Raw genomic sequence first — 25,379 nt, 5'->3', positions numbered from 1 at the left:
AAAGTTTCTGGGGAGACATCTATTTGCCAATTGCTGAGACTTAAAATATTGCAAAAGATGCTTGGCTTTGTCAAGCACTTGCAACAGTGGGATTTGATATATGCTTACTCACACGGTGTTATTGTAGCCAACAGCCTTTGACTTCACACTGAATAAACCGATGATGGTCTGCTGTTGTGCTTACAACAGTTAAAATAGGGATCAGCTGAGGTCTTTTCATTTAAAATGTTGATATTGTCAACAGGACAGAGAAGTCTTGGTTTTAACTGGTGTCTTGGTTCATATGATGGTTTTAGCTTCAGGCCTTTTGCTCTTTCACTAAGCTCTTTGCTTTCATGCTGATCTCTTCTCGCTTCTGTCAAAGACATTTAACGCAACACTATGGAGACTCAACCCCGCGTAGTGCTGGTGTCATCCTTGCAACATTATCCTCTCTTATCAAGCTTTTCGTCTACCACCTTCACTCCGTTTGATACTTCATGCCCTCGCTCCCACTCTCAGTCTACTCTTCCTCCCCTGCCACCTCTGGCTGCCCCTGATCTCATCCTCCACCTCTGTGTCCTCTAACCACTTGACACCTTTTCAGATTCATCCCCATCAGTTGGCAGACAGCGTGCATTTCACCCGGAGGGCACAATGCAGCGATCCTCACGAATCAATGGCAGATAAATCAATGCTATCTCTTTTTTCCATGCCTCTGCTGCCATCGATTTTTTTTTCTGTTACTTTGCTGTTTGTGGAGACTTAAACTTTGCTCAATTAAACTGAGTCCACTTTCAGGAACAAATTGTAACAGCGTAAGGCTTTCAGCTCGGAGACAGTCACTAATGTTAGATCTGGATGGGGCGTACAAGAGCTTTATTTATGAGATACCCCATTCAAACAGAAGCTGCAGTGGTTTTTACTGAAGCCAAACCTGGATTTATTGGTATTGTGAACCCTCTCTCGGATGAGGCATGCCAAAAGCTTGCCTTGATAGTGAGGTCTTTCATTTTGAACCAGAGCTAATACCTTAAACAGAGACAAAGCAAATATCCTTTGATCATATTTACTAAGAAAGAAGGAGGCCCAATTAGCATGTGAATAACCCTTGCTTTGGTGTTTCAGTTAAACGCTCATAGGTTTCTTGGCAGGGAAATATCTAATATGATTTCATATCCAATCTCCAGGCTCTATATCCTGTCATTGGGAATGATTCCTGGGAAATGCATAGACTCAGACATATTATTTTGAAAACTACATTTAATATAGCCGACAGAAAATTATCCACTGTGATATTTCGCTAGTCTCCCCCATAAATAATTCATTGTTTTTATGTGCCCTCATGCTGCCTTGGGGATTGGAACAGCTGAGTGTTTTCACAACGTATTTGTGTCCAATCTTCTGCGTATTGGGCGTACTCTAATCAAACCACAGTAAACATGCCTTGAATGTTTGTTGAGTCATCTGCTTATCAGCTAATCAAATGGCTTATTTGCCTGCCTGCCTGCCTCACAGGAGCACAACAGAGCTCTGGTTGAGTATTTTTCAATTAATTGTTCATCTGTTTGATTGACTATGCAGCCACATGGCGTAGGTGATATGATTGAACTCCACAGGCTTTAATGTATGCTCTATAGGTCCACTGCAGCAGTGAGGCAGAGATGTGATTGGAGCTAATACATTTAAAGGATTGACTGAGCCAAGCGCTCCAATGCTCTGGTAATTTTTACCTCTCTGAGAGCCGCTGTTCACTGTTTTACTATCTGTCATGTAGGTGTAAGACCACATAAAAGCACCTACATGTACATACAGTATGTAACTATTTTTCTGTGAAAGAACTAGCATGAAAGTGCAAGTCATAGAGAGTATTTCAAAGGCAGAAGCCAGGACAGCGACATGGAGCTGCCAGGGATTGGTGAGCAATCAGATAGGGCAGAATTGATGACCTGGCTCAGGATGGATTTCTTGGAGCAGGCTGCCAGACCGAGGTAATACTTTCAGGCTCTTATCAGCACTGGCATAAGCTGAGTGCTGCATCACCCACTTCCCAGCGTCAGCTTATTATGAGAGTCCATGATGTGTGATTGCTTGTACTGCCTTTGTGTGTCCCAGGGTCTGTGTGCACCGGACACAGTTGGCAAGACGTAGAAGAAGAATACTAAAGGGCCTCTGTCATAGTAAACCCTCCGCTTCCTCGCTGTTGTAATGACATTTAGCAAAAACAGGTGTTTTGCAAGGTTTCTGTGACTCATATAAGCTTGAGGTGTCAGTGATGGAATTCTGCAAAGGTAAGTAGCCACAGATATGTCATACTTCCTAAAAGATCCTCTTGCTGAAATATATTTAGGTAATTTAACATTGGAGGTAGTCAGGAGACCTACACACTGTATGTGTGTGAGCGACCCTATGCATGTTATAAGTGCTGCTGCAAGAACATTGCATCCATAAAAATAAACGCTTATAGAACACAATAAAGTCCGTGTCTCTGAGGTTGCTCCTTGATGATCACACAGTTGCCAGACTCTTCATATTATAAGATGTTTATTATCTGTATGGAAAATTTGTCCTACAGGAGTTTCAAAACAATTAAGTTAAATGGCATTTTCAAGTTACCAATTCATAAACAGTAGCTTCATTTAGCATGCTAATCATATTTAATTTTATTCAGGTTGCATAATAATACTTTATTTATCCCTGCAGACCAGCTGCAGAGCAGCATTCTTGCAGCTCGAAGTAATTCAATGTGTTGCTCAAGGGCACTTCTCTGCCTGCAGGTTTGAGCCCAGGTCGTCCCATTAAAGGATGGTGTCTTTAACCTTTAACAAGGCTGCTGGGAAAAAAGGCTGAAACGCTGTTAAGGATAAAAGAATGATTAAAGATCTCAATCTGCATTCTGCCACGGCAATTTATGCCTGAGTTTTTTTTGTTTTTTTTTCCGCGAATAAACAACGTGGTTTCAGACGCTTGGACGCCGAGCATCTCTATGGTAACAGTCCTCAATTACCGATGATTGGCCAACCCGTGGGAATGTTTCTGTTCCCTCGGTACAGTGATTGGTCGGTGGGCGGTCTGTGCAGCCTGACAGTCTGCAGCGTTCCGGGTTATTGTCAGTCTCGGCAGCTCGGCACAAGGGCAGGACTGCATCCCGGAGCTGCCTGAAGCAGCTAGCTCTTTATTCACACTTAACCGTTTCTTATTTGGTTAATACACCAAAGAGAGCATCTCGGAGCTTTGCTATCGAGGTTACTCCACAGCCTCAGCTGGAAATCTGAGTCTGAATCGGGAGGCAAGACATCTCAGAGAGGCTGCCGACACCACGGAGAAAGTGACGGACGGAGCAGAGCCTGATCACCGGGATTTTTACATCGCATCGCATCAGTTTAGGATATTTCAGGCAGCTGCTTTGACCCAGCCTTGATTTCTTTCAGGGTACCCTCACACAATATTGCCTAGGTAATATTAATAACATTTGCATGTTACATTTCACATAAGGTCGTCTATAGTGAGCAGGCGGACCACTTTAAACCCATGCGTAACAGCGGAGGATTTTGGAGTACTGCGTAGTAGTTCAACCATCCAGTCTTTCGACTAACAGCTCTGTTATTTGGAAATATCTACAAGCTAAAAGAGGAGCAACCTGGACCTTTTACTTTGTTCCGGAGGCTAAACGTTGAAAACCCGAAGCGCACTCTGTGCGCAATCCTGCCGAGGACGCTCCTGAAATTGCCGACCTGCGCTTTTGCCCTCGACAAAAATTGGCAGCCGAGTCGAGAAAAAAGGCAAAGCTTATTAACTTTGCATGCTAGAAGCTAGAGTGTGGAATCTAATTCGCAGGGTTGCCGGTATATTTGCATTCCATCGGAAGAGGATAAACTTAATCAGCATTTGACATCGACAAAGCGGCTGCTGGATTTTGGAGAACAGAATGAATCCTTTTTAATTTGGACCACAGAAGTATTGGCAGATTGATCAGTGAATGCTACAATCTGCATGGAGTTCTAGTCTGCACTACGGAGCAATTTATGGTAAATATATTTTAAATTTCTGTCTTTCTAAGTCTTGCAGATTTTGAATGTTTCGGGTCATCCTTTATAACCATTAACGTAGTTTCCGTCAGAGCCTCGCTGAAGCCTTTCGGGATGGTAAATAGAGGAACAGCAAAAAATAATGATGTTTGTAAATGCTCCATTTTCCCAGGATGCTGCTCATATAACGATGCCTCAGATTTAAACCCTTTGCTTCCATGCGTGACCCACAATAGTAAAGGAAGTGTTGTAAAAATCGACTTGTTAGAGAGCCGCTCCCGAATGGCTTTAGGAGCTGCTTTGATGTGTAATATTGGTCTTTTCAAGTATGGGTAGCAATTAAGTGTATTGTCGAGGGTATTGCACCGCAGGCACCACAGGCAGGAATATGTGGCACTAGAGGAGTTGCGACTCAGAGCAAAAGGTGCGAATTTCTCATCTGCACGCCCCCGTGCGTCACTGCGTGTGGGGAGGGTGACTAGTGTATGCTGCAATTAGTGATTTTTCACCCTGGTATGTTAATGATATACACTCTATTTTTATGGCGTGCCTGCATATTGTGAGTGGCTTTTATCAAGGAACTCATAAAATTCATGGAGATGTGTGCGTAACGCTGTAAAACTTTTCACTTTGTGCTCGGCGACATGGATGATGCTCTGTGCTGCATTGAGGTCTGGAGGCAATTTGTCATTGTCCTGTGAATTCTTTAGCAAATGTGTCCTCTGCAGCCCAAGCCTCCAATGCAAATAGATTACCCCGAGTGTAACTGAAGTTCATCTTCTGTTTGAATATGAATGTTGGCTGATAAAGTTAAAGTAACCTGTGAACTTTGAACCTTCTGGGATTGCTGAGGTTGCTTTGCAGCATTTAGCATCATCGCTCACACGGCACCTAAACGAGCCTGCACCGTATGCTGACTGTGCAGTGAAAAAGCTGCACACAGTATGTTTTATCATTAGACTACAAGCGTCCTCAAAATTGATCTTCCTCACCACCTCCAGTCGTTCTCTCTCCAGCAGCCCCACAGACAGGCAGCTCCCTGAATGTAATATGGGCCCCTACAGCAGGGCAGGCGCCCCCACAGTCAGGGCACCTGCCTTCCTGGCTGTATTGAATAAAACATCCAGTGATGTATGAGGCAGGGGCTGCACCCAAGGGGGCAGAACTGCCTCATTTACTTCCTCTACTCTGCGCCTCTGACCTGCTGAGCAAATTGTGCTCATATTAGCTCTGCGGCTGCTCCTCACCTAAACAAATAGTCTTCCTAGCATAATGCTTGCCTTAACTCAACATGATGGTTGGACAAGGCAGGGGAGAACGAAATGGCAGAAAAGCTTTAATATCTAGGTCACTGAATTACCTTTTGGAGTTTGTAGCTCTTGTTTTGCCTCTTTATTTCCTGGCTTGGTGTTAGATCTTTTGTTTTCCTGTGACATTGGAACTTTAAGGGTCCTGCTGCCGTCTCAAGACTTTACACACTTTTCATTCCTCTCACTTTCACCATGTTTCCTCTCTACAATCACCTGTCTAACAAAGGCAAAAGTCATCAGTATAATCTGGAAAATGACTAGTGCTTTGTTGGTTGAAAACGTGTGTTGCATAAACGTTAGTCACACAAACAGTTAATTGCTTGCTTCTTCACTTGCTGACGAATTTAAGAAAGCCTAAATTACGAAAGTAAAATCTGATCTGCTGTAATCATTTATGCCGCCAACTGTCAGAAAGTGAGGAACATAGCATCGTATTAACAAAAGTAATACGCTAAGAGAAGCCTGGCATTTTATCAATTTGCAACTCAAATTGCATATCATTTTGATTGATTGATAGTGTTTGGGTTCCTTACTGTATTCTTTGCTTATTAAAGTGCCTGCCTGAAGTGAATAAGTGAGCTCCACTCATGAATATCGTTAAAGTCACTGAAGTTTAATTTCCTGCGCTGTGTATTAATCTTTTTTAATCCCTGCATGGCTTGATTGTCTCAACACCTACCCAGAGGCAGCAAAACTCATTTTGGCACTTAAGATGACTAAAATAGTAGATACACACACGTGTGTGTGTGTGTGTGTGTGTGTGTGTGTGTGTGTGTGTGTTACTAAAGCTCTACCCACCCCCGTAGTGTCTAAGATGTGCATGTCCATTCTTGTGTGGTCTCTATTTCTTTTATTCACACAAATGAAATAACATTACTAAAACAGATTTACCATCCACAGGCTTCGTTTATAGAATGAATAATCCTGAAAAACATTTTCTTGTCCTGTCAAAGAAAAGAAAGGACAACCCTTTCTAGATTAGCCGATATCCTAGAAAAGCACAAATGTTCTTTCTTGGAAATATCATCGGACACTTTAAGCAACATGAACGTTTTCTCTCAAAGCCATGTCAACGGCAGCTCATTAGGTACCTGATCAAAGTGTTTCATAGCAGGAAAAGTCTCACACAGCCCTTGTTTTACCACTTTTCATGTGCAGGCAAACAGAAATGACGTGCCCTTTCTTGTACTTTGCAATATTACATGATTTGATATAAACTCCATTGTTCCCGCAGCGAGATTTGTCTTTCACATCAGTGCCCGGGATGTGGAGACAGAAAGCGACATAAAACAAAAAGCATTACACATAAATGATTGCGGAGAAACAAACACACCCTTCAGCCAGCGGGCGTGAATGGAAAGAGGTGAGAGCGATGTTCGTTTCCACTGAACATGATGGTGCTGATGAGATTTGACATTAAATGTACAGGGATGGTTCTTTTAGTGTATTTGCCATTAGTGATTGCAGGTAGCACTACCAGTACTTTGTGCTTGACATTTTTGCCATGTATACTTGGCTGCTACAATACATCAAACTGCATACTATTTCTATTCTAGCAGTGAATCATTGACCCTCAGTCTGACAAAGTCAGAGTCGCAGCTCTCATTTTCTCCCCGGTCTGTTGATCTTTCCACTGTGTTGGGGTCAAACACTCAAACACAGACTCTTTTAAATGGTTCAGGGTCACCCCTGGTAAAAGACTGGTTCTCAGGTTTCACTATTTTATTAGCTATATATACTATGAGAAAAAAAACAGCTTTCTCCGTGATATTGACCTTGTGCAAATGAACTAAACCATGGCGTTTTCATGAACACTGGTTCAACTGTGTGATGCCCGGATGAGATTCCACTTGTGCTGTATATTAAGTTTGCGTTACACAAAAGAGAACAAAGATATTCTTCTTAAATTGGTAATAATTTTAAATACATTGCAGGCTTATTTCATTCTATAAACAGGAGCTTAAGTAGCTGCACAAAAATAGACTACAGGCATGTGATTGCATACATGCACCTCTGCAATGTTTCTGATGAGTGGTGTATGTTAGCAAGACTCCATGTGGTTCTCTGCTCTTCAGATCATTTCTTCTTATTTTGGCAGCAGTAAAAGGTTTTACCTGACCACTGTGCTCTGCTCATGTGATCTGATCCACTGCGATGGCGGACATTGGCAGCTCTTCATCAGGCGTTATCTGCAGCTGCTTAGTGCATGATGGACAGTGATGATCCTCTGACCTCCTTCCTCGCTCCCCCTCTCACCCTCTGTCAGGTTGAACTGAAGTCACGTATCACTAGGCCTTGAGGTTAATGTATAGCCTTTAATTTGGAAAGGTTGGGGCGGTTAGTCCATCTTTCTGTTTGAAAACGCTCTTGTGCATGTGAAATATAGTCTGTGTACTGTGGAGTTTATATGTGGTTAATGAGTACAGTAGTATGGAGCGCCTGAGTGCTGTGTAGATTATAGTTTGCTCCATAACCCAGCCAGAAAAGTGAGGGGAGGCATGCTCTTTCCAAAGAGTTCTTGGGGGAAGAAAGAGAATAAAGCAAATCTGACAAGCTCTCCAACAGCGAATTTGCTCTCCTTAAAAACAATGCCGCTCTTGCCTTCCTCATGGTCACATTGATTTGTTCTGGGTGACAGTGCAGGCTGCTGTGAAATCACCCCAGCGCCATTGATCTCAAGGAGAGGAGGAGGAGAGGGAATGAGAGCCTGGCGACAGTGAGCAACATGGGAAAATCCTCAGCGTGCCCTCTTCAACCTTAACCAGTAATAAAATGAAGGCCTTGGTTACTATCAGATCAGCCCCTGCTGTACTTCTTCAGCCACCGGATCGCAGTCTAGTCGGCGCTTTGATTTGTTTTGGAGGCCCGTACATGCTGTTTGATTTGCTATTGTGCCTCGCCATGTTTCACATTATCAGCTGAACTCTTTATTGCCACTGTTTTCCATGCCAGAAGCAAGGCTGTTTTTATCTCATGCAGGCCTCTGATTAATCTCTCCCTCTATGCTGGTGTACTTTAATCTTGAATGGGAGATATCTGATTCTCCTCGGCTATTGAGGAAGATCAAACTTTAATGGAACAAGGAACTGCACATCATCCTAATCTCCATCTCCCTGCATTTTGGTTGACTGCTCTCCCTTGGGCTTTGTAGCTTTCTGCAGAAGCAGGAAATACATCAGACAGATAAGATGTTTTCTCTTCATGCTTTGGTAATTTATTCCCTGTTGACAATGGCCACCACTTTACATCTCTGCTGTTTGATTACCTGGTTGAAGGAACAGCGGGTAAAAGCAAGGAAATTGATTGACACTTTACAAATGGCTATCCTGTATGACCTAAACATGTGAAAGTTTTCCAGAAGCTTTAATTGGGATTTCTTCACAGTTCAGTCCTTCCACAGGAAAATGTGCTATAGCCCTCTCTCTTTTTATTGACATGCGATAGATGGAGCCATGTGTGACCTATGTCATCTGTCTATAATAGCCGGAGGAGAGATACGTTAGCTGCATGGATGTATCAAGGTTCAATGCGTTTGATTACACTACAGTCAATCCAGGAATTAGCTATTGACCGCTATTTTCTCCATTCAGTTCCTCCATATCACTGAATAACAGTGCACATTATGCTGACCAGCATCCAGACTGCGACTGTCTAGATGCATATTGTTGCAAATGGATAACACTTATGGGGTGTCACACCTCCCACAGACGGTTTGTGTCCCTGACAAAAAGAGGCTATTACCCAATTCTAAGGCAGTTGCTCTAAGGTAATGAAATTTCCACTGACTGGAGAAAACAATGTTGTCTGGTCCGGATTGTAATTGCAGAAGCCACCTCACCATTTTCCTGAGTTCAGCGTGAATGCAACACGATTTAATAAAACTCTGGAGATTTTTATCATTTATTGCCAGGACTGGCAGCCGCATCTGGGAGAGTAAGCTGAGGCTTGCACAGATAAAACTCATTCAATTTACTTGTTGAATTTTAACCACGCCGGAGACCATTTACAAGAGAGCCGGCATATGACCCATAGGGAAACATTTATGTGTTTGTGTAGGGCTTGTGCAGGTCAACTATATTGATAATATAAAGCCACCATTTCCTTAATCTAAATGGAGGAGTAGCCTGGAATTTCCGTCATTTTCTCCCATGTTATTATTTGTGTCAAAAAAAGGGTTGAAAATCCGTGGGATATTAGACCCCGAGGCCAAAGAGCTTCTGTGTGCCTGCCTCCACTCACATACAAAAACATAGGAATACTGACATGAGGACATGTATGGACACACACACTCACAGACACAGACACACACCCACACAGACACACACACACTCCTAGCCCTGTTTTATTACCTCCTGCCTGCTGCTGGAATTGCTTTCCTCCCTCGAGTGAGCCAGGCAAAGCCGGCTTTATTGTGTTAACCTATTTGTGTGTCAAGAGCGATTGCAGCGTTCTTTATCTCTGTTTGTATTCGGACGGGGAGACGGCAGAGAGAGAGAGAGAGAGGGAGGGAGCGAGAAGGCGAGGAAGAGGGGAGAGAGAGCGGCGGAGGAAAGGGTGGGGTGGGGGTGGTGGTGGTGGGGGGGTGGTTTGCACAGGAGCCAGGCGAGCCACCGGAGTTAGACGGATGGCCGGTCACCTCGCTCCACTCTGGAGGATAATGACTGGTTGCTTAGCAATAACCCACCCCCACCCACTTCGAGACTTGCATCCAGAGTAATCACTTTTTTCCTCTAAAAGATTTCATATGTAATTATAAGCCCACTGCCGGCCTTTGAAATCTGCCTAATGGGTCTTTTCATTTATTTAGCAGAGTGGGTTGAGGGTGCGAGCTGGAATTTGAGATTTTGAGTGTGGGGGTGCTTATCAACTCCTGGTTGTTGTAGGTTAGAGAACTGTGCATGTGTGTGTGTTTGTCAGCATGTGTCTATATCTGCTTTGTGTTGAGCAGTTGGTGGAGTTTGACCGGGATTACAACTATGGGCCAAAGCTATATTTCCTTCTAGATAGCTGCTGCTGTACGACCTCTGACCTACGTAATGCCGCAGTGGCGACACTGTACTCAAATAGATGCAGCCACACAAGCAAACACATTCACATATTCATGTTTTGTTGAGCGACCAGAGGATATGAGTGCTTGTTTTTGTGAGCTCTTAGTTTTATTAACATTTTTATTGAGTTGAACAAATTGCTGACCTTTTGTGGCGTAATGAATAGCCCGGCCCGCTTAGCAAAAATGAGAGTTTTGGCAGAAGTGACTGGCGTCAATCCAAGCTGTTTAACTCATGATTTGTAGTGTGTTTATTCAGCAGGTGAAAACATTTAATATTGCTGAGTGTTTGCAGCATTTCAATTCTTTTTCAGCAGTTTTTTTTTTTTTTCTTCAAATTTTACTCCCCCAGTCGGGACATTAATCTATATGCTGTCTTTAATCGGTGCCATTCTCCTGCAGGTCTCCATAATTTTAGGTACTGTGTTTTTAAGTGGCAGGATAAAGGTATGATATCAGAACATGACCCCAATTTAAACTGCCTTTCATCACCAGCAGTCACTGATGTTGGCACAAAGTCCAGAGTGGTTTTAATGCTCAGCCAATTATCCTTTCTGCTTTTGAAAATAGATTTTTTTCCTCCCCTCTCTTATGATGAAGTAAAAAATTAAGTTGAAATTCCCTGTGAAGTTCATATTAAACTTTTACTTGTTTTGATGATAAAAAGTCACGGCTGCTCAAACAGACTTCATGGATCAAATGAAATGTTTTGACTTATGCCAGCGTAGCCAGTTGGTGTTGCATTAGACTGTTCATTTTCAGATAGACAAATTACAATTTACAAAAAAAATCTGTTTTGTTATTGGAGCTTCTTTAAATAATGTCAGCCGTGTCTGATATTTACCCATCTGTGCTGTCTCCCCATATCCTGTTCAGTGCCATCTTTCCTTATCCAGGCTCATGCACCATTGCTAAAAGTGACAGCTTTGCACGTCCTGGGAACTTCATACAGATAAACTAAACATACAGCACTATCTCCTACCCCCATCTCCATGGCATGCTTCTGTGGCTGCGTCTATAGGAACAGCTGTCCAGCTGTCACCGCAGCCAGCCAGTCAGCCGCTCTCCAAGGCAACATCTGTAGAGACTGAACGCATAAGGGCAGCCTGCCATTCTCTGCTCGTCCCCAAAGACCGTGGAAGTGTGTCAGGCCTTTTGGCTGCACATTATCACTGACCACATCAACCGTATCGCTGGGTTTTGATTGAACGTTATCTGCTCCTGTGCCGCTTAAATAAGCTCTGCGAGGCATCAGACTGTTATTTTTTTGTCACTAACTTGCAGCGATCTGTTACTGAAGCGATTCGTATTATCACAACAGTTCTTAGAAACAAAATGTGTGACTGTACAGCCAAAAGAAAAAAAAAACACACACCACATTATCGTATCCATTAATAGCCATCTGCCTCTGCATGGATGTGTGTGTGTGTGTGTGTGTGTGTGTGTGTGTGTGTGTGTGTGTGTGTGTGTGTGTGTGCACGCACGCGCGCGCACTTGTGTGTGTGTAAACAAAATCCCAGCGAGCAAGGTGCAATGGCCTGGAACTGACGAGAACCCACTGGGAGAGTCTCTCCTTGATGTAGCCCCCCCCCCCAAACTCCCGCTCCCCCTCCCCACCATCTTTTCCTCCTGGCAGTGGAGCGACAGCGAGGTGGGTGGCGGCGGCAGGGAGGGGGGCACAGAGCCATGTGAGTGGGGAGATGAACAGAGCTGCAGTCCCCTCTGTCAGCCACAAACTAGGATCAGGGAGATCGCATGGGACTCTCTCCTGGGATGAGCAAAGGGAAGAGGGGAGAAAGCAGCTGTTCAGAGTTTTTCTCGTACTTCTTCAGCGGCTCACTTGTGTTTTTTTACCCTCCCTGTCGTCTTCTCTCAGGCTGTCATTAGCTTCTGTCATGCTTTTTTTTTTTTTTTTTGGTGGATTTGTCTTTAAAGGAGGAAACGCTTTGAGTGTTTCTGTAGACATGGATGAGATGAGAATTTGCACTTTGAAAGTGTTATAATCATTCCTGTGCCTCTTCTTGAATGTTTTTAGGAACCATTAAAGGACTTGATTCCTTCATCAGTCCTCTTGATAACTGAGGGCCTCTCAGGCATACTGTGCCTCTCCCCACAGACAGCTGCAGACTCATACAGGCTCTGGGCGAAGTTTGATGGATCCTGTTTACTGGAGCTGAGAGAATGCCTGGGTGTCTCAAATTAAGTGTCACTTAAAGCTTGTCTTTTAGTCAGCTTTCCATTTTGTTCTCCCATCTCTAGTGACAGCACTGTGCTGCCAATTGTAACAGGGTTTGAGAGGAAGACATTTGGTGATTACACATTCTGTCATGATTGAGGGGTGAAGCCAGCAACTTGAGGCAAAACCAAATTCCATATGGCTGCAGTGAAATCTCTCCACCCATAGTGAGTTACACTCAAACAGCCCCTGTCCTGATGACAGGGAAATCGCCTGCTCATGACTTATCGTTTTATCATTCAAATTTACCCCATTGATGCTTGCTGCTGTGATTGACAGCTGGGCTTGAAAGCCACAGCTATCTCAATTGAGCTGCGGCAGCCAGTTGGTAACCGTGACAATGGTCTCTCCTCTTTGCCTTGTTTTCACACTTTTTCTGCTGTCACAGAAACCTCACTGATTGCTTCTCTGCCAAGACAGCATCCTATTAATCTTTTAAATAAGGGCCGCAGCCCAGCAGCATTGTTTGCAGAAAACCGAGAGGACCTTGTGAGACCACACTGAAAAGGGAAAGGGGGCGACCGGGTCTGAATCTGTCTCATTATGGCGAGAAGGCCGAGCCTCCTTAAAACCAACAATATTAGAAATCTCCTGTGCTCTAGCTGCTGTGGCGATAGATGGTGCTGAGGTCTGAATATAACCACCGCTTTCTGGCCCCACCTGATAACTGTGTGGGCTTTCTTGTCTTCCGTCACTCTCAGCTTTGCTCTCCAGGTGCATTCTGTGCTTTCATCTGCATCGCGGCACTCTGAATAAAAGCCTCTGTGTTTATGGCCATTTTCTTTTTCTGTGCACTTATTGATCCCTTTCAGTGTGGTTGGAATAGGCTTTATTTTTTTCAATTTCTGGGCTCAAACAACATAACAGCGGCATATTCTGAAATGGCAAACCATTGATGTCTTGTGATGTGACCTAGGGAAGGAAGAATAACAGCTCAACCCTTTGTCCCTCTGTACTTAGCTGACAATTTGTTTGAATGAGACACAAACATGAATGAAATAACAGTATCCTTGCACAAACCTATGTTGTTGTTTTTTTTTTTCCCAACACAGAAAACACTATCTCGCCTCGGTCTTGAAAAGGCTTTCTGCACTTTGATTTCCATGGACGAGGCTTTTGCGTTTAATTAGGTGTGATTTGTGAACATTTCCCAAGTGGTAGGAAGTCTTTTTTGAGTCTCTGTCTACTTTCTTGTCAAGTGGTTGTTAATGGAGAATTGCTGCAATGCTCTTGACACCTTCTGCTTTGTAATGAGTGCCTTCCTGTGCAGAATAGCCCCATAAACCAAACCTTTCAAGGATGGGGAACATGTGGCGGCAGTTTTTGGCATCTCAGTAGTAGGGATGTTTACGCCATATAAATATAGAAGTTATGGGATCATTGTGTACTTTCCTCATGCCTTTGTCTCCTGTCTGGCCATGGAAACCCAGCGAGGCAGGGCAACTTAGATGACTAATTGACTCCCAGGTCAGAGCCACATGATAGCAAGCCTGCTGGTCAATGGAAATGGATATACTTTCCTCTACAGGGAGCTACGACTGCTTTGTGATCATCTGTGTGAGCACACACCCATGCATGCAGATATGCATGAGCTTGTGTGTATGCATCTATACATAGCTGTTCATCCTCTGTGGCTCACAGTTGCTCCTCTACTTTCAAAACACAGGAAATCAGTCCATTAATAATGACTTCAGAACAATATAACACCACTATTTATATAGGCTTAAGTCTGGCACTCCTCTGTAATCTCACATGATGCTGCTGGGAGAATATTGAGAGTTTGAACAATAATATGAAGCAAACGCTGATGTGAACAAATGTTGAAGCAAAGCATTTGTTTTTTAATTATGTGCTCTAATAACTAGAAAGAATAGCGGCCTAGTTTTGTAATATTTGACACCAGTTTTAAGCGTATCCACTTCAGTGTTTTATAAAAAAATGTCCTCAGGGCACTGCAACTGTTATGCAGTGGTAAAGGTTTTCTCTCCTCTCCGTGTATAAAGCCACACTGAAGTGCTTTTTCGTTTTTTTCTTTTTTTTTTTTTTTATCAACAATGAAGTTCTCTATGCTTTACGTGCAGTTTTTTCTGCACAAAGACGAGCGAGTGTCTGTAATAGTTGGTCCTTGGAATGTGTGTTAAACTGCGAGTGTGTGTTTCCTCTGAACATGCGAATGTGTAAAGGCAGGGTTGTCTTTTTGTTCTTGTTTGCAGCTTAAACACAAATATTGCCGTCCCAGATTCACACGCAAGCGCCCTCCACCTGAGCCTGATCCCCGGCAACCAGCCCCAGCGCCTCGCATGCAGCCACGAGCCTCCTCCCCTCCACCCATCATCCAAAAAGAGATTCTCTCAGTTCCTCCGGTTTCAAAGCGCTCGCATAGCTCGACTGTGTCGAAGCATGCCCCTCCTCCCTGACCCCCCTCCTCCGAGAGACAGCACTCTTGACCTGCTGCCCCATTGTTTCCAGCGGGGATGGATGGGGAGCCGCCTCTGCCGGCGCGATCCTTCAGTCAATAGCGGCTCCATCTGTTGACTGCGTGACTCTGGGTTACAAGCGGGGATTTTGCTCCGCCTGTGCAGGGTGTGAAAGGAGCTATCTCAGGGGGCTTCCTGAATAGGGTTTTAAAACTGCAGTAGCAGGGTGTTGTGATGCCCCTCACAACCCACCCTTCTCCCCTCTCCCCTCCACCCTTCATCAGCCCAGCACAGCCGGCTGGGTGTGTGCAGGATGAGAGGCCTTCATTGTGCCTGTTCACAGGCCCCTAGGCAACAGGGTCACCTTGTCCCCTAACAAATGCTGCCCTCAGTGGGATTGTTGGCACTGTGTGTGTGTGTGTGTGTGTGTGTGTGTGTGTGTGTGTGTGTAAAGGGGGAGTGGGTATTTGAGTATAAGAATGCATCATCAGGAAGAGGGCAGAGGCCTTGGTTGTGAGGACATTTATCTAACATCTCCCCCTTTCACATCAAGGCCTATTCAGTGCAACCCTTCTGCATCAGGCTTTCAAAGCACATCACAGATAGAGAAACACTCTGGCCTGCTTTACAGGTCAAACTGCTCTCACTGAGCATTTACACCAACAAAGCTGCTGATGTCATTTTCTATTTCTCTTGTATATTCAGCTTGGAAAGAAAATAAAAACCCCTTTGAAAACATCATCCGTGTTTTGTCTCTCATGAATTTGAGTTCCTGTCTCTTGAAATGGTGGTGGAGCGCTGCTTTGGGCCTTGGAGGTTGGTCTGTTCTATGGTTCATCCTCTTAAACAGAGGGTGTTTGTGAACAAAAAGAAATCTGTGGCTGTTTTGACAGCTGCTTCACCTTCAGTAATTAATGTTGAGATTGCCGTCTGCCAGACATTTGTGCTCAGGTCCTCTGTCTATCTGTGCGGGAGTTGTTATTTGGCATTTCCTCTTAGGTGAAAATAAGCAGGATCCTGCCCTCTGGGATCCCTTTCTTTCCCCTGAATAAAATTCCCATCAACTATAAGAAAAGCTGCTTTTAGAGGATTTAGTTTTGGGAGATACATTCTTTTATTGCAGTACAGGTCCAAATAGTTTCACATACAATATTTATCATGTCGATGCTGTTATAAGCTTCTTTTCTCTCTCCCATGCCTTAACTTGCTTTCGACAGTATAAATAAGTCAGTTGCAGTTTAATTCAGTTCTCTTTCTTTTGTTTGTATTTAATGGAGGGGTCTTACTCTTGCCAGGAGCTTAGTCCTGAAGAGGCACAACTGAGCAACCTCATCCCCCCTGTTTCCCGTTCCTTTCTTTTATCACAGAGCCACAGTCAGCCACAGCTTGGCCACTGGGGCCCGAACCCCTCAGCTGTCAGAGGATGTCCCCAACACACCTTTACCTCAGTTAAGATGATTTAAGTCGCAGGATCGCTCTCCTCATGTCTTCTGCGTGTCTTTCACCTCCACCTCTCTCCTCAGGCTGAAAACAAAAAAGACGGAGTGAGCAACAGTATCAGACAGAGAAGCAGGCGGTTGGTGCAGGCGTGGAGGCCCCTCACCAGACAACACGGAGTTAAAGGAGGAGGGGGCTGTTGAGTGGAATGAGTGGAGGTAGAAAACTGCAGTGACAGCAGAATGAATAAATTGAAAAATTCTCTCATTGTAAATTGTCTATCGCTCATGACAAACGATCTGATAGACGAGCGGCCCGGGTTCCCGACGCATCCGTCCCAATAGAGCTGTGAATAACTGGTCTATCTCCACACTGCTTAGCACTGGCCCCGCACTTAATAATTCATACAGTGTGAAATATTTTCCCCGGTACAGATATGCCAAAGAGCTGCCGCCAGCAGGCGGGGGCGGTGAGGGGGGTGTCCCTGCGGTGCTAATTTGGGGGATGGTGACGTGCATAGATTTCTAAGGGGGCTATAGTTTATAGGAGACGCCTCAGACACATTTGCTCTCCTGCATACTCTGCCTGTTATTGGAAAGAGCTGAGCTGGAGATGCAGAGAGTGAGAGAGTGCAGATGACATTTAACTCATGGCTGATCTGCCTGGAACTGGGAACACAGAGGCGAAATACATTTCCATTTAAGCTGACTGAACACAGTTATCAGTGACTGTGGGGACAAAGGGAGGCTGTAAACCTACTAAGTAGTTTTTGCTGTTTGCCCCGGTGAGTGTTGTGGTCACAGTTGACATCAGTGGCAGCAGGTGTCTGTGGACACCTGGTTTATGTCTCCTGTTTCCACCAGGTGACTCCTCCTGCCTCAGGCTCCTTCATGAGCTCAGCAGCCCAAAGCAGCTCTCATGGTCCCTGACCTTATTGTCCCCTTCATTCACAGTGCTGAGCTCACACCACCTTATTCTCCACAGCAATGGACCCAAAGCTATAATGGTCTCACTCGCATGTGCGTGCACTCATGTGTTCAGAAGTGTGCTCGTCTGTGATAGTGTCCTTATTGCATGTGTGTCATTTCTGTGCAGCGGTCCTGTGTGGTTTTGTCTGACTCGTTCCGCAGCTCAGTTCTGTACAAACTGGGTTTTTATGGTTCGCATTCAGGCCCTGATACCAATTATGCAAACTATTAAAAATTTAAGGAGGACAGTCTTTTATAATTTAATCCTAAAGTAATAGATTCTATTAAAAATGCATGAGAGGAGCTTTATAGATGGAGCTAGAATTAGTGTCTATCAAAGACTCCAGTCAAGGATGCAGGGGGAATGGGCAGCAGGAGTGGTGGTATTGCCTCATTATTCAAATAGGATATGATTACCATAGAGCAGGAGTCCCTCAGAGCTGAAGCTGAGCTCGCTGGCCACTGTGATCACAAATAGGAGGAGTCTAGTTGGGCTCCTCAGAGGCAGATCTCTCCTTTTTCTGGGGAAATGAAACTGGTTTAAGATTTCCTGTTTTAACTTTCACAAATGGGATTGGAAGTGACACGTGGTTTGTTGTGGTTTAAAGAATTCTTTTGTTGAAATACTCTTTGTCTTCTTGGGTTTCTGCTCCCTGGTGTTTCACTTGAGATTGTTTAGTCTTGTCCTTGCTGAAAGCATGTAGAAGGTGTTCAAGCATGAAAACAGGAAGCCTGCAGTGTTGTAACTTAATGGCTTGCGCAGCAAGTGAGAGGCAGACTTTTTACTGGCCTCGCCACTCTTTCTTTTACCCCACAGAGCTTCCTGAACAGGTGAAAAGAAGAGTCAAGAAGTCCCTGTCATACTTTCCTCAGTGTATGTGCTGTTTTTAACAAAGCAACCGTATTTGCACTGTTTAACTTTAGAAAAATTTTCAGTCATTTTGTACTCTGCTTTATCCTACTCAGGCAGGGGAGCGAGCTAAACAGTTTTTCTGCATCACAGGTTTTATAGAGTCCAGATAACAGTTGAATTTCACTCTGTTGTCATTGTGATTTGCTTCAATAATTACAGGTACAGAACTGCAGTGATTCAGATACAAAAACAGCTTCTGAAAAAGGTCTGTGGTTATTAATGTGCTGCAAGAAGTGGATTGAAAAAACCCCCCCCAAAAAATTGGAGCCTCCATGAAGCTTATATGGATTTTAAGTTCTGCCTCTGAGGTATATTCCTTGCCTTTTTGATGTAATGGTTGCCTGTTTATGGAATAAATCCAATGAGCTTAATCGATCATCTCCGTGGAAAGGTCAAGAGGAGAAGCTCTGGTGTTTGAAGTGCTTATCCCATGGAGGAGTGCCAGAAATGTGACACCTCCTTATGAGTGGGCGGTGGCGGGCAGATTAGTGACGGACAGGGTGGCCCAGGGGGAATGATTTAGTGAGATTCAGCTCTAAATACTCTGTGTATATCAGAGAGAGGGAGGAAAATTGTAAGCTGCCTTCCCCCAGTCCCTAATTTCAACAGAAAAGCATATTAGTGAATTAAAAAGAAAAAAATCCAAAAAGAAGAGAGAGAAAAAAAAGAAGAAAACAATGGGGTCACAGTTGGTGGCGAAAAGTGAACAAAAGTTTATTGTTTTTAACCCCCTGTCTACGCTTTATGTTTAATGTGGCTGGAAGTTACCAGTCGGTTTCATCCCTCTGCAGTCTAATCTAATCTGGAGTGGGTGGCTGTGGGCAGCATCTGTGCTCCGAGTTGAAATAGGGCTTTCTCTCTGCCTAATCCTCTATCCAGGGATCACTCAGTAGGGTGAAGACAATTACCAGCCTGCTTTCTCATGCTAATGGAATCTCTAACTAGATCTTACAGAAAGAGGAAAAAAAAATAGACAGAGGAAGAAGAGAAGCAGGGACAATGGCGCAGAAAGATGACCCAACTAAAATGGGTTTTTAGATTACCATTTAATTATTGATGGAGATCCAGTTGTAAGGCCTAAGGTCGGGATTTGGAGAGCATTTTCTGAGAAAGGAGATGGATTATCAAGTTATTTTGGTGTGTGTGTGCGTGTGTGTGCGTGTGTGTGCGTGTGTGCGCGTGTGTATGTGCCTGTGTGTGCGTGTTGTGGGTGTCGGGTCAAAAAGTTGCTGAGACAGGACTGATGTCACTGACATATCAGCAGCTGTGTGCCTTTCACCTTTTTATCACCTGCCTCCAGCAAGGTGTCTGGAGTGGTTTTAAATTGCATTAATATGCAGGAATTTATAGATTGCCTCCCTTGGCATTTCTGCAGGGAGGGGAAGAGAGTATTACAGTCTCCATCTGCACTAATTACTGGGTCTTGGCAGTGTTACCTGTCTCTTGTGAAGGACAAACCAAGGCACCGAGCAGTAACATGCAGAGCAGAAGGAGCTCATCTGCTGGGGAGTCTTCAGCAAGAGGGATGTCTCCGGGGCATTTTTACTCTGATATGTTTGAAGTGTCGGGAGCCTTGACTACCATAAAAAAAAAAAAAAAAAAATCTCTGCTAGCAACATCAATAAACTAAATGACTTCGTCCAACTTCCTTCATCTAGAGCTCCAAGAGAAAAGCTAACAGGCTTTGCACCTGATTTCACTGACAGTTCCACATTCCCTCAAACTGTTATGGTTAAATATATCAGCATATATCTTCTGTTAATCCTGGTGGAAACTTAAATTGACTCTCTCCGGTGTGTCAGTCACGGCAACTGAAGAATAAATCTTAACAGGTGTACACCAGCCGTGTTTAGCCTTGACATGTAGTTCTGAAACCTGAAACAGAAAACAAGTCTTTGTTCTACCAAATAAATCACAGGAGCAACGAAAGGTATCAAAAATCCTTGAGAGGGAGGAGATAATCAGTCTGCACCTATGCCGTTATCTCTGAGATGACCTCGCTTCTCAATTCTCTCTGTGGATGGACAAACTCGCTGATAACGGGAGCCCTTATCGGGTCGCTTTTGTCATGGAAAGCGTCGGCCATTTTAAATCATTACAACCTGCCCACTTTTTCACTTTCCCCAATCATCGAGTGACACCAGGACCTTGCCTGTGAACACAAGAGATCAATGCTTTAACTCTTTGTGCTTCAGGTTCACCGCTAGGTTTGCCAGGTTTCTGCATAAAATCTGCATAAGTCCTGAGCTCGCTGTGAGTTTCTCAGGTTTCTGTGTTTGTGTTGCTGGGCTGTCAGAAATACTTCTTGGATTGGTGCAGCATGAACATCTTGCTGGTGTTTGTGCCATCTGTGCCTTTAGCCAGCAGGTGATTACCAACCGCAGCCTCACCTCCCACTCTGTCCAATTGGATTCCCTGTGCTGGCATGGCCAGGGCCAGCTTCAAGAGGGAACAGGATGACAACAGCTGGATGGCACACATTATGGAGTAAAGGGAAAGGCTGCCGAGTCTCAGCGACGGAAACTGCAGTGAGGAGAAAATGTGTAGAGAAAAATGCCTGCTTCCTTCCCAGCTAGCTTAGCTGTGAGCACTTGTGTCATCCTCTCTTTTATAGTCCTTAATATCCAGCAGAGCAAAAATGGCTTTGTCACACTTCAAATATATCAAATGAGATCAGTGTCAACATTTCGACGGTGCACTATTTGATTGCCTTGTGGGCTTCACAACACACTAATGTTATGCATGACTGACTATTGGATCTGTGACACCCTCCAGTGAAAGACGGCTGAGTTGTCCTTCGGACCATGGGAATTGGGGTCACCTTAGGCCCTGCAGAGAGCGATGTTTGGAGTCTAGGCTCCGGCAAGTGAGAGAAAAAATCACATTGTTTGAATTTAATTATATTCCATTGATTTATTGAACACCCATTAATAAGCATACATTTCGAGGCAGGGCCATTTAGCGTGAAGGTTTTCTCCCGCTCTCTCTCTCTCTCTCTCTCTCTCTCTCTCTCTCTCTCTGTCTCTCTCTCTTCTCTCGCCCGCTCACTCCATTTCATCATAAATTGACATAAGCCTTTCTTTGAAGTTCAGGAGCCAAGCTGAGGAATGACAGCACAACAAACAATGAACAAAACACAAAAAGACAATGAACACTGTTTGAATATTCAAGTGAGCCACCATAGGATGGGTAGAGGAAAAAAAGAGCCCTTGTTTTATTGTTGTTGTGTTAAGCCGTGAATGGACCTGTCTAGGACAATAAAGGATTGTGTCACATTCGGATAAGAAATTTTGCAATATCAACAATGCTTTACAAATGGTGTGTAATAAGGTTTACTGAGGAAATATAAATCCCAGCATGAAAACCAAGAAAGCACAGCTCATTTTTCACATTTGGCTGAAGTTAGTGTGGAGGGTTTGTGATTTATGTTTGGAAGTCCTGCCTGGTGAGGCGGCATCTGCTACAAAAATCTTTAAAAGAATCTGTTTTGGTTTTTTGGGGGGTTTTTTGTTGTTTTTTTGAGTGAAATGTATTTCTTAATACGACTGTGTATCTGTGTTCAACATCTGGGATGAACTCCACAGCTACCCCTCACATCTGTTCAGCATGTCAAAGCATTCACAGGGTTTGTGGGTGAAAGTGGTATTAGATTGAAACTGATGTTGCTACCTTGCAAAACGATGCAAAACAATAAGACTGCAGCAATAGTTTCCAATGTGGTTTGTTGAGCTTTGTCAGTGGCTGCGAACAGGCCACCTGAGAAGATTAGTAAGACTGGAGCTTGTTCATTGGTGCAGCGTTCGCCCCTGCGTATTGCTGTGCTTCTTCTATTTAAATGCCACCTGTAATGATGGAGAACAATGCTCGTCGACGGCTCAAGACCAAACAGTTACGGCCAGCCGGACACCAGGCTTGTCGTATCAGACATTAGGGTTAGGGTTAAAACCCACTGATTTGCAATCATGTGATTGTATCGTATGATGAATGATCATGAATTAGTATTTAACTAGGAACCTAGTCAGTGGACACGGAAGTGTGTGTAGAACAAATCACAGTGTGATCTTTTTGCATAATAACTAGATAAAGTTAAAATGTTCTCGCCCTGGAACGCGGCCACAACCAAAGCTCAGTTTGTCTGACAATCTTAAGCCAAGCTCTCGATTCTCAAAGTCGCTCGCTGGCGTCAGCAGGAGCGCGGAGACTCAGTCATGTTGTAAGAGCACCTTGTGTTGTACTGCTCTGGACATGAACAGATTTAACTGACGGAGCACGGGCATGTGTCGGGCTTTTCTGTCATGACTTTAGTGATTAGTTAGGGCTAGGTTGTTGTAAGGTTGTTGTGCCCCTGTCCTGTTTTACATCCTATTGCTTTTTGCTGTCTTTTCATTTGTTTTTGTTAATAAATGAAATTTTTTTAAAGAAAGATGTTTTCCCTGAAATGGTGCTATTTATTTATACTCTTGGTTGCCACACAGATTTCCTGTTGCACACTGTTGTTGATGTATAGCTTAATGAGTTTAAAGTTGTTTTCACTTAAACACTGTCATTCTTTTAAAAAGAAGTCAGTGCTCATAGCCTCCGCCACAAGTGACACAAACATAGTGTTACTGTTACAACAAAAGAACATATCAAATATTCCTTTTGCTACATGGCAAACTGGCCCGACCACATGACCAACAGGTGTCAGTCAAGCTGATAAGGGCGTAGCTTGCTGCGTTCACTGCTCACCTATAGTGTAGGTGTAAAAAAAAAAAAAAAAAAAAAAGCAGTATGTAGAGACTTACATAACTGATGCTTTGGTAAATCCTACTAAAAACTGCACATGTAATTCTTCAGGGAATTGGCGACTGTGGTTGTTTCCTAGGATTGCTGTAGATGATGCATTGTTTTCCTCACTAGCCCGGGTGGTCATGGTAATAGTAGAGGAAGAAGCCTGCTACAGTGTTTCAAATAGTTTAAGGCATTTTTTATTCCAAAATGATTCAAGCAAGCAGTGTATGTTATGGTGCTGAACCAGGTGAGCATGACTGCACGAATAAGTTGACAGTACTTGAATGAGCCTAAGGGTCCCATCCACCTAAACCACCTGTAGGTTAGTGTCTAATCAAACTCTTTGGTTGGTAGAGCTTCCACACTAAGTAATTTTCTGTATTAAGTAAATACTACCTGACAGGCCAACTCCAACCCCTCTAAATTCACCCTCAGAATGCAGCTCAGGTAGTGGCTGAAATATATGGTTTAATTCAGTATAATATTCTCAATTATTCATAGGACCTTCAACATTCCTCAACCCAGTATTTGTAAAACATCCACCCAACCTGAGTTTGGTTTGCAGGTTCAAACTCAGAACTGCCTCTGTATGAATTGAAATCTGAATTTCATATTTGCTGCACCTCAGCTCTTTGCATTTTCTACATTTTAAGTGTGGTTGCCACGCATCCATAATGGCTCACTGCTTTGTGAGCCCGTTATTTACCATTAATGAAACCTAGCCCAGCACAAAGATGCAGCAGTTGGCTGTGAAGTCAATTAGTCCTCATCGCTATTACAGGGTTGACATTAGTCTAGGCAGGCGTGTTTTGATTAGAGATGACAGACGACTCGCTGCTATTGGACTGCCAGACATTCCTCACCCTTCATCCCATGGGTGAAGCTATTGAAGCTGACTGGAATATGGAAAGCTAACAGCTGAGTGTTTTTGCCAAAATGCCCTTCATCTGCACAGAACCCTCTTATAAATACGACTGCATGGCACACAAGGCTGTATAAGCCTCAATAACAGCGACATGCTGCATCGTATATATGAGACTCAGCTGCCAATATGTTATTCCAACACTGTATATCATGGCAATAATGCCTAAACTGTAGGCTTTTACACACAATGGCCTTTTGTTGTGCAGGTTATTTATTGTGCTGGTGTGAGGTTGGGCAGAGGGAGTGGGTGAGTGCATCCAGGGGCTTGTATTGTTAGGGAATCAGTGGCTCTTGTTTGTGGAGCTGGGAGGGTTTGTTAACAATGCCTTTTTTATGTCCCAGAGTGCGTGCCTGTCGGCAAACGTCCCCTCAAAATTTTTGTTTGTGTGTTGTTTTGTCGTGGGTGTGTTTGTGTGTGTGTGTGTGTGTGTGTGTGTGTGTGTGTGTGTGTTTGTGTGTGCGTGCGCGTTCGTGCTTGCGTGTGTGTGTGTGTGTGTGGATCAGGGTCGGCGAACATAACCCTCTCATTGTGTGCCATGTCCAAATAGACCAGTTTTATATCAGGCACATGTGAGCGTTAGAGTGTGTGTGTGTTTTGAATATACAGTATGAGTGCAAATTATTTAGTGTGGATGTGTAGAAAGTGCTGAGCCGGAGGGGTTTACTGCCAGTCCTTCCTAATGGAGCCTTTCACTCTCCCTCCATTCATGTGATGGTATGGTGACGGAGAAGGGGGAGCTGGGGATTAAGAGGGTAGAGGCAGTGCCTTGTTAAAGAAAAAGAAAGGGTTTGAGTGTGTCGATTGGATTAACTTGTTTGGGCTTATTAAGAGGGGAGACACAGCAGCTTGTTAAAAGCACTGCATGGGGCGTCCCACAGTGAGACGGCAGGGTCACCATTCAATTAGGCTGAAGCTCCACCCCTGCTCATTGTGGAGGCTGTCTGCCAGGCTCTCGGACCACGGCTGGTCCTGCACTATGAGGGGGAGTTTCACTGGAGACACTTTAACTAAACAGTTAAACCTCTAGAAGCTTGATGGTTGGTTTTCTGTAAAATCTACTGAGAGAAAATATTAGCTAGGGCTGGGATTTGTTTGAGATGTTCTGCTGTACTAATGCTGATGCAATATGTTTCAAAATTGATACCAAAATGACCTATTTTTGATACGTTACTCTGAGAAATATTAGCATGTTTGTAACATCCCTGTCGCTTGACAAGAACATTGACATCAGACAATTCTGGCTAACCACACATTACATGATTTTTTTTTTTTTTGTTTAATGCTATAACATTTTAAAATTCATGCAACTGTGCATGACAACTGAAGTATGGTTAGGGTTATATAAAGCT

The 25,379-nt window shown here is 43.9% G+C and overlaps 1 protein-coding gene across 1 annotated transcript in view; it reads left to right on the top strand.

Annotated features, from left to right (window-relative positions):
* Positions 1-3,108: 3,108 nt before the first annotated feature.
* The window catches only part of fam222aa (family with sequence similarity 222 member Aa), a 46,832-nt gene continuing 24,561 nt past the window's right edge, over positions 3,109-25,379 (top strand). The window contains exon 1 of the mRNA XM_023413448.1: positions 3,109-4,007. The gene's annotated coding sequence lies outside the window, so the exon portion shown is untranslated. The remainder of the gene's footprint in view (positions 4,008-25,379) is intronic.

Source organism: Seriola lalandi, unplaced genomic scaffold (genome assembly GCF_002814215.2).
Source record: "Seriola lalandi dorsalis isolate HSWRI2012SDOR001 ecotype SW California unplaced genomic scaffold, Sedor1 jcf7180002054517, whole genome shotgun sequence".
NCBI classification, from domain to species: domain Eukaryota; kingdom Metazoa; phylum Chordata; class Actinopteri; order Carangiformes; family Carangidae; genus Seriola; species Seriola lalandi.
The sequence above is the reverse complement of the archived record's forward strand: the minus strand, read 5'-3'. Positions and strand labels throughout refer to the sequence as shown.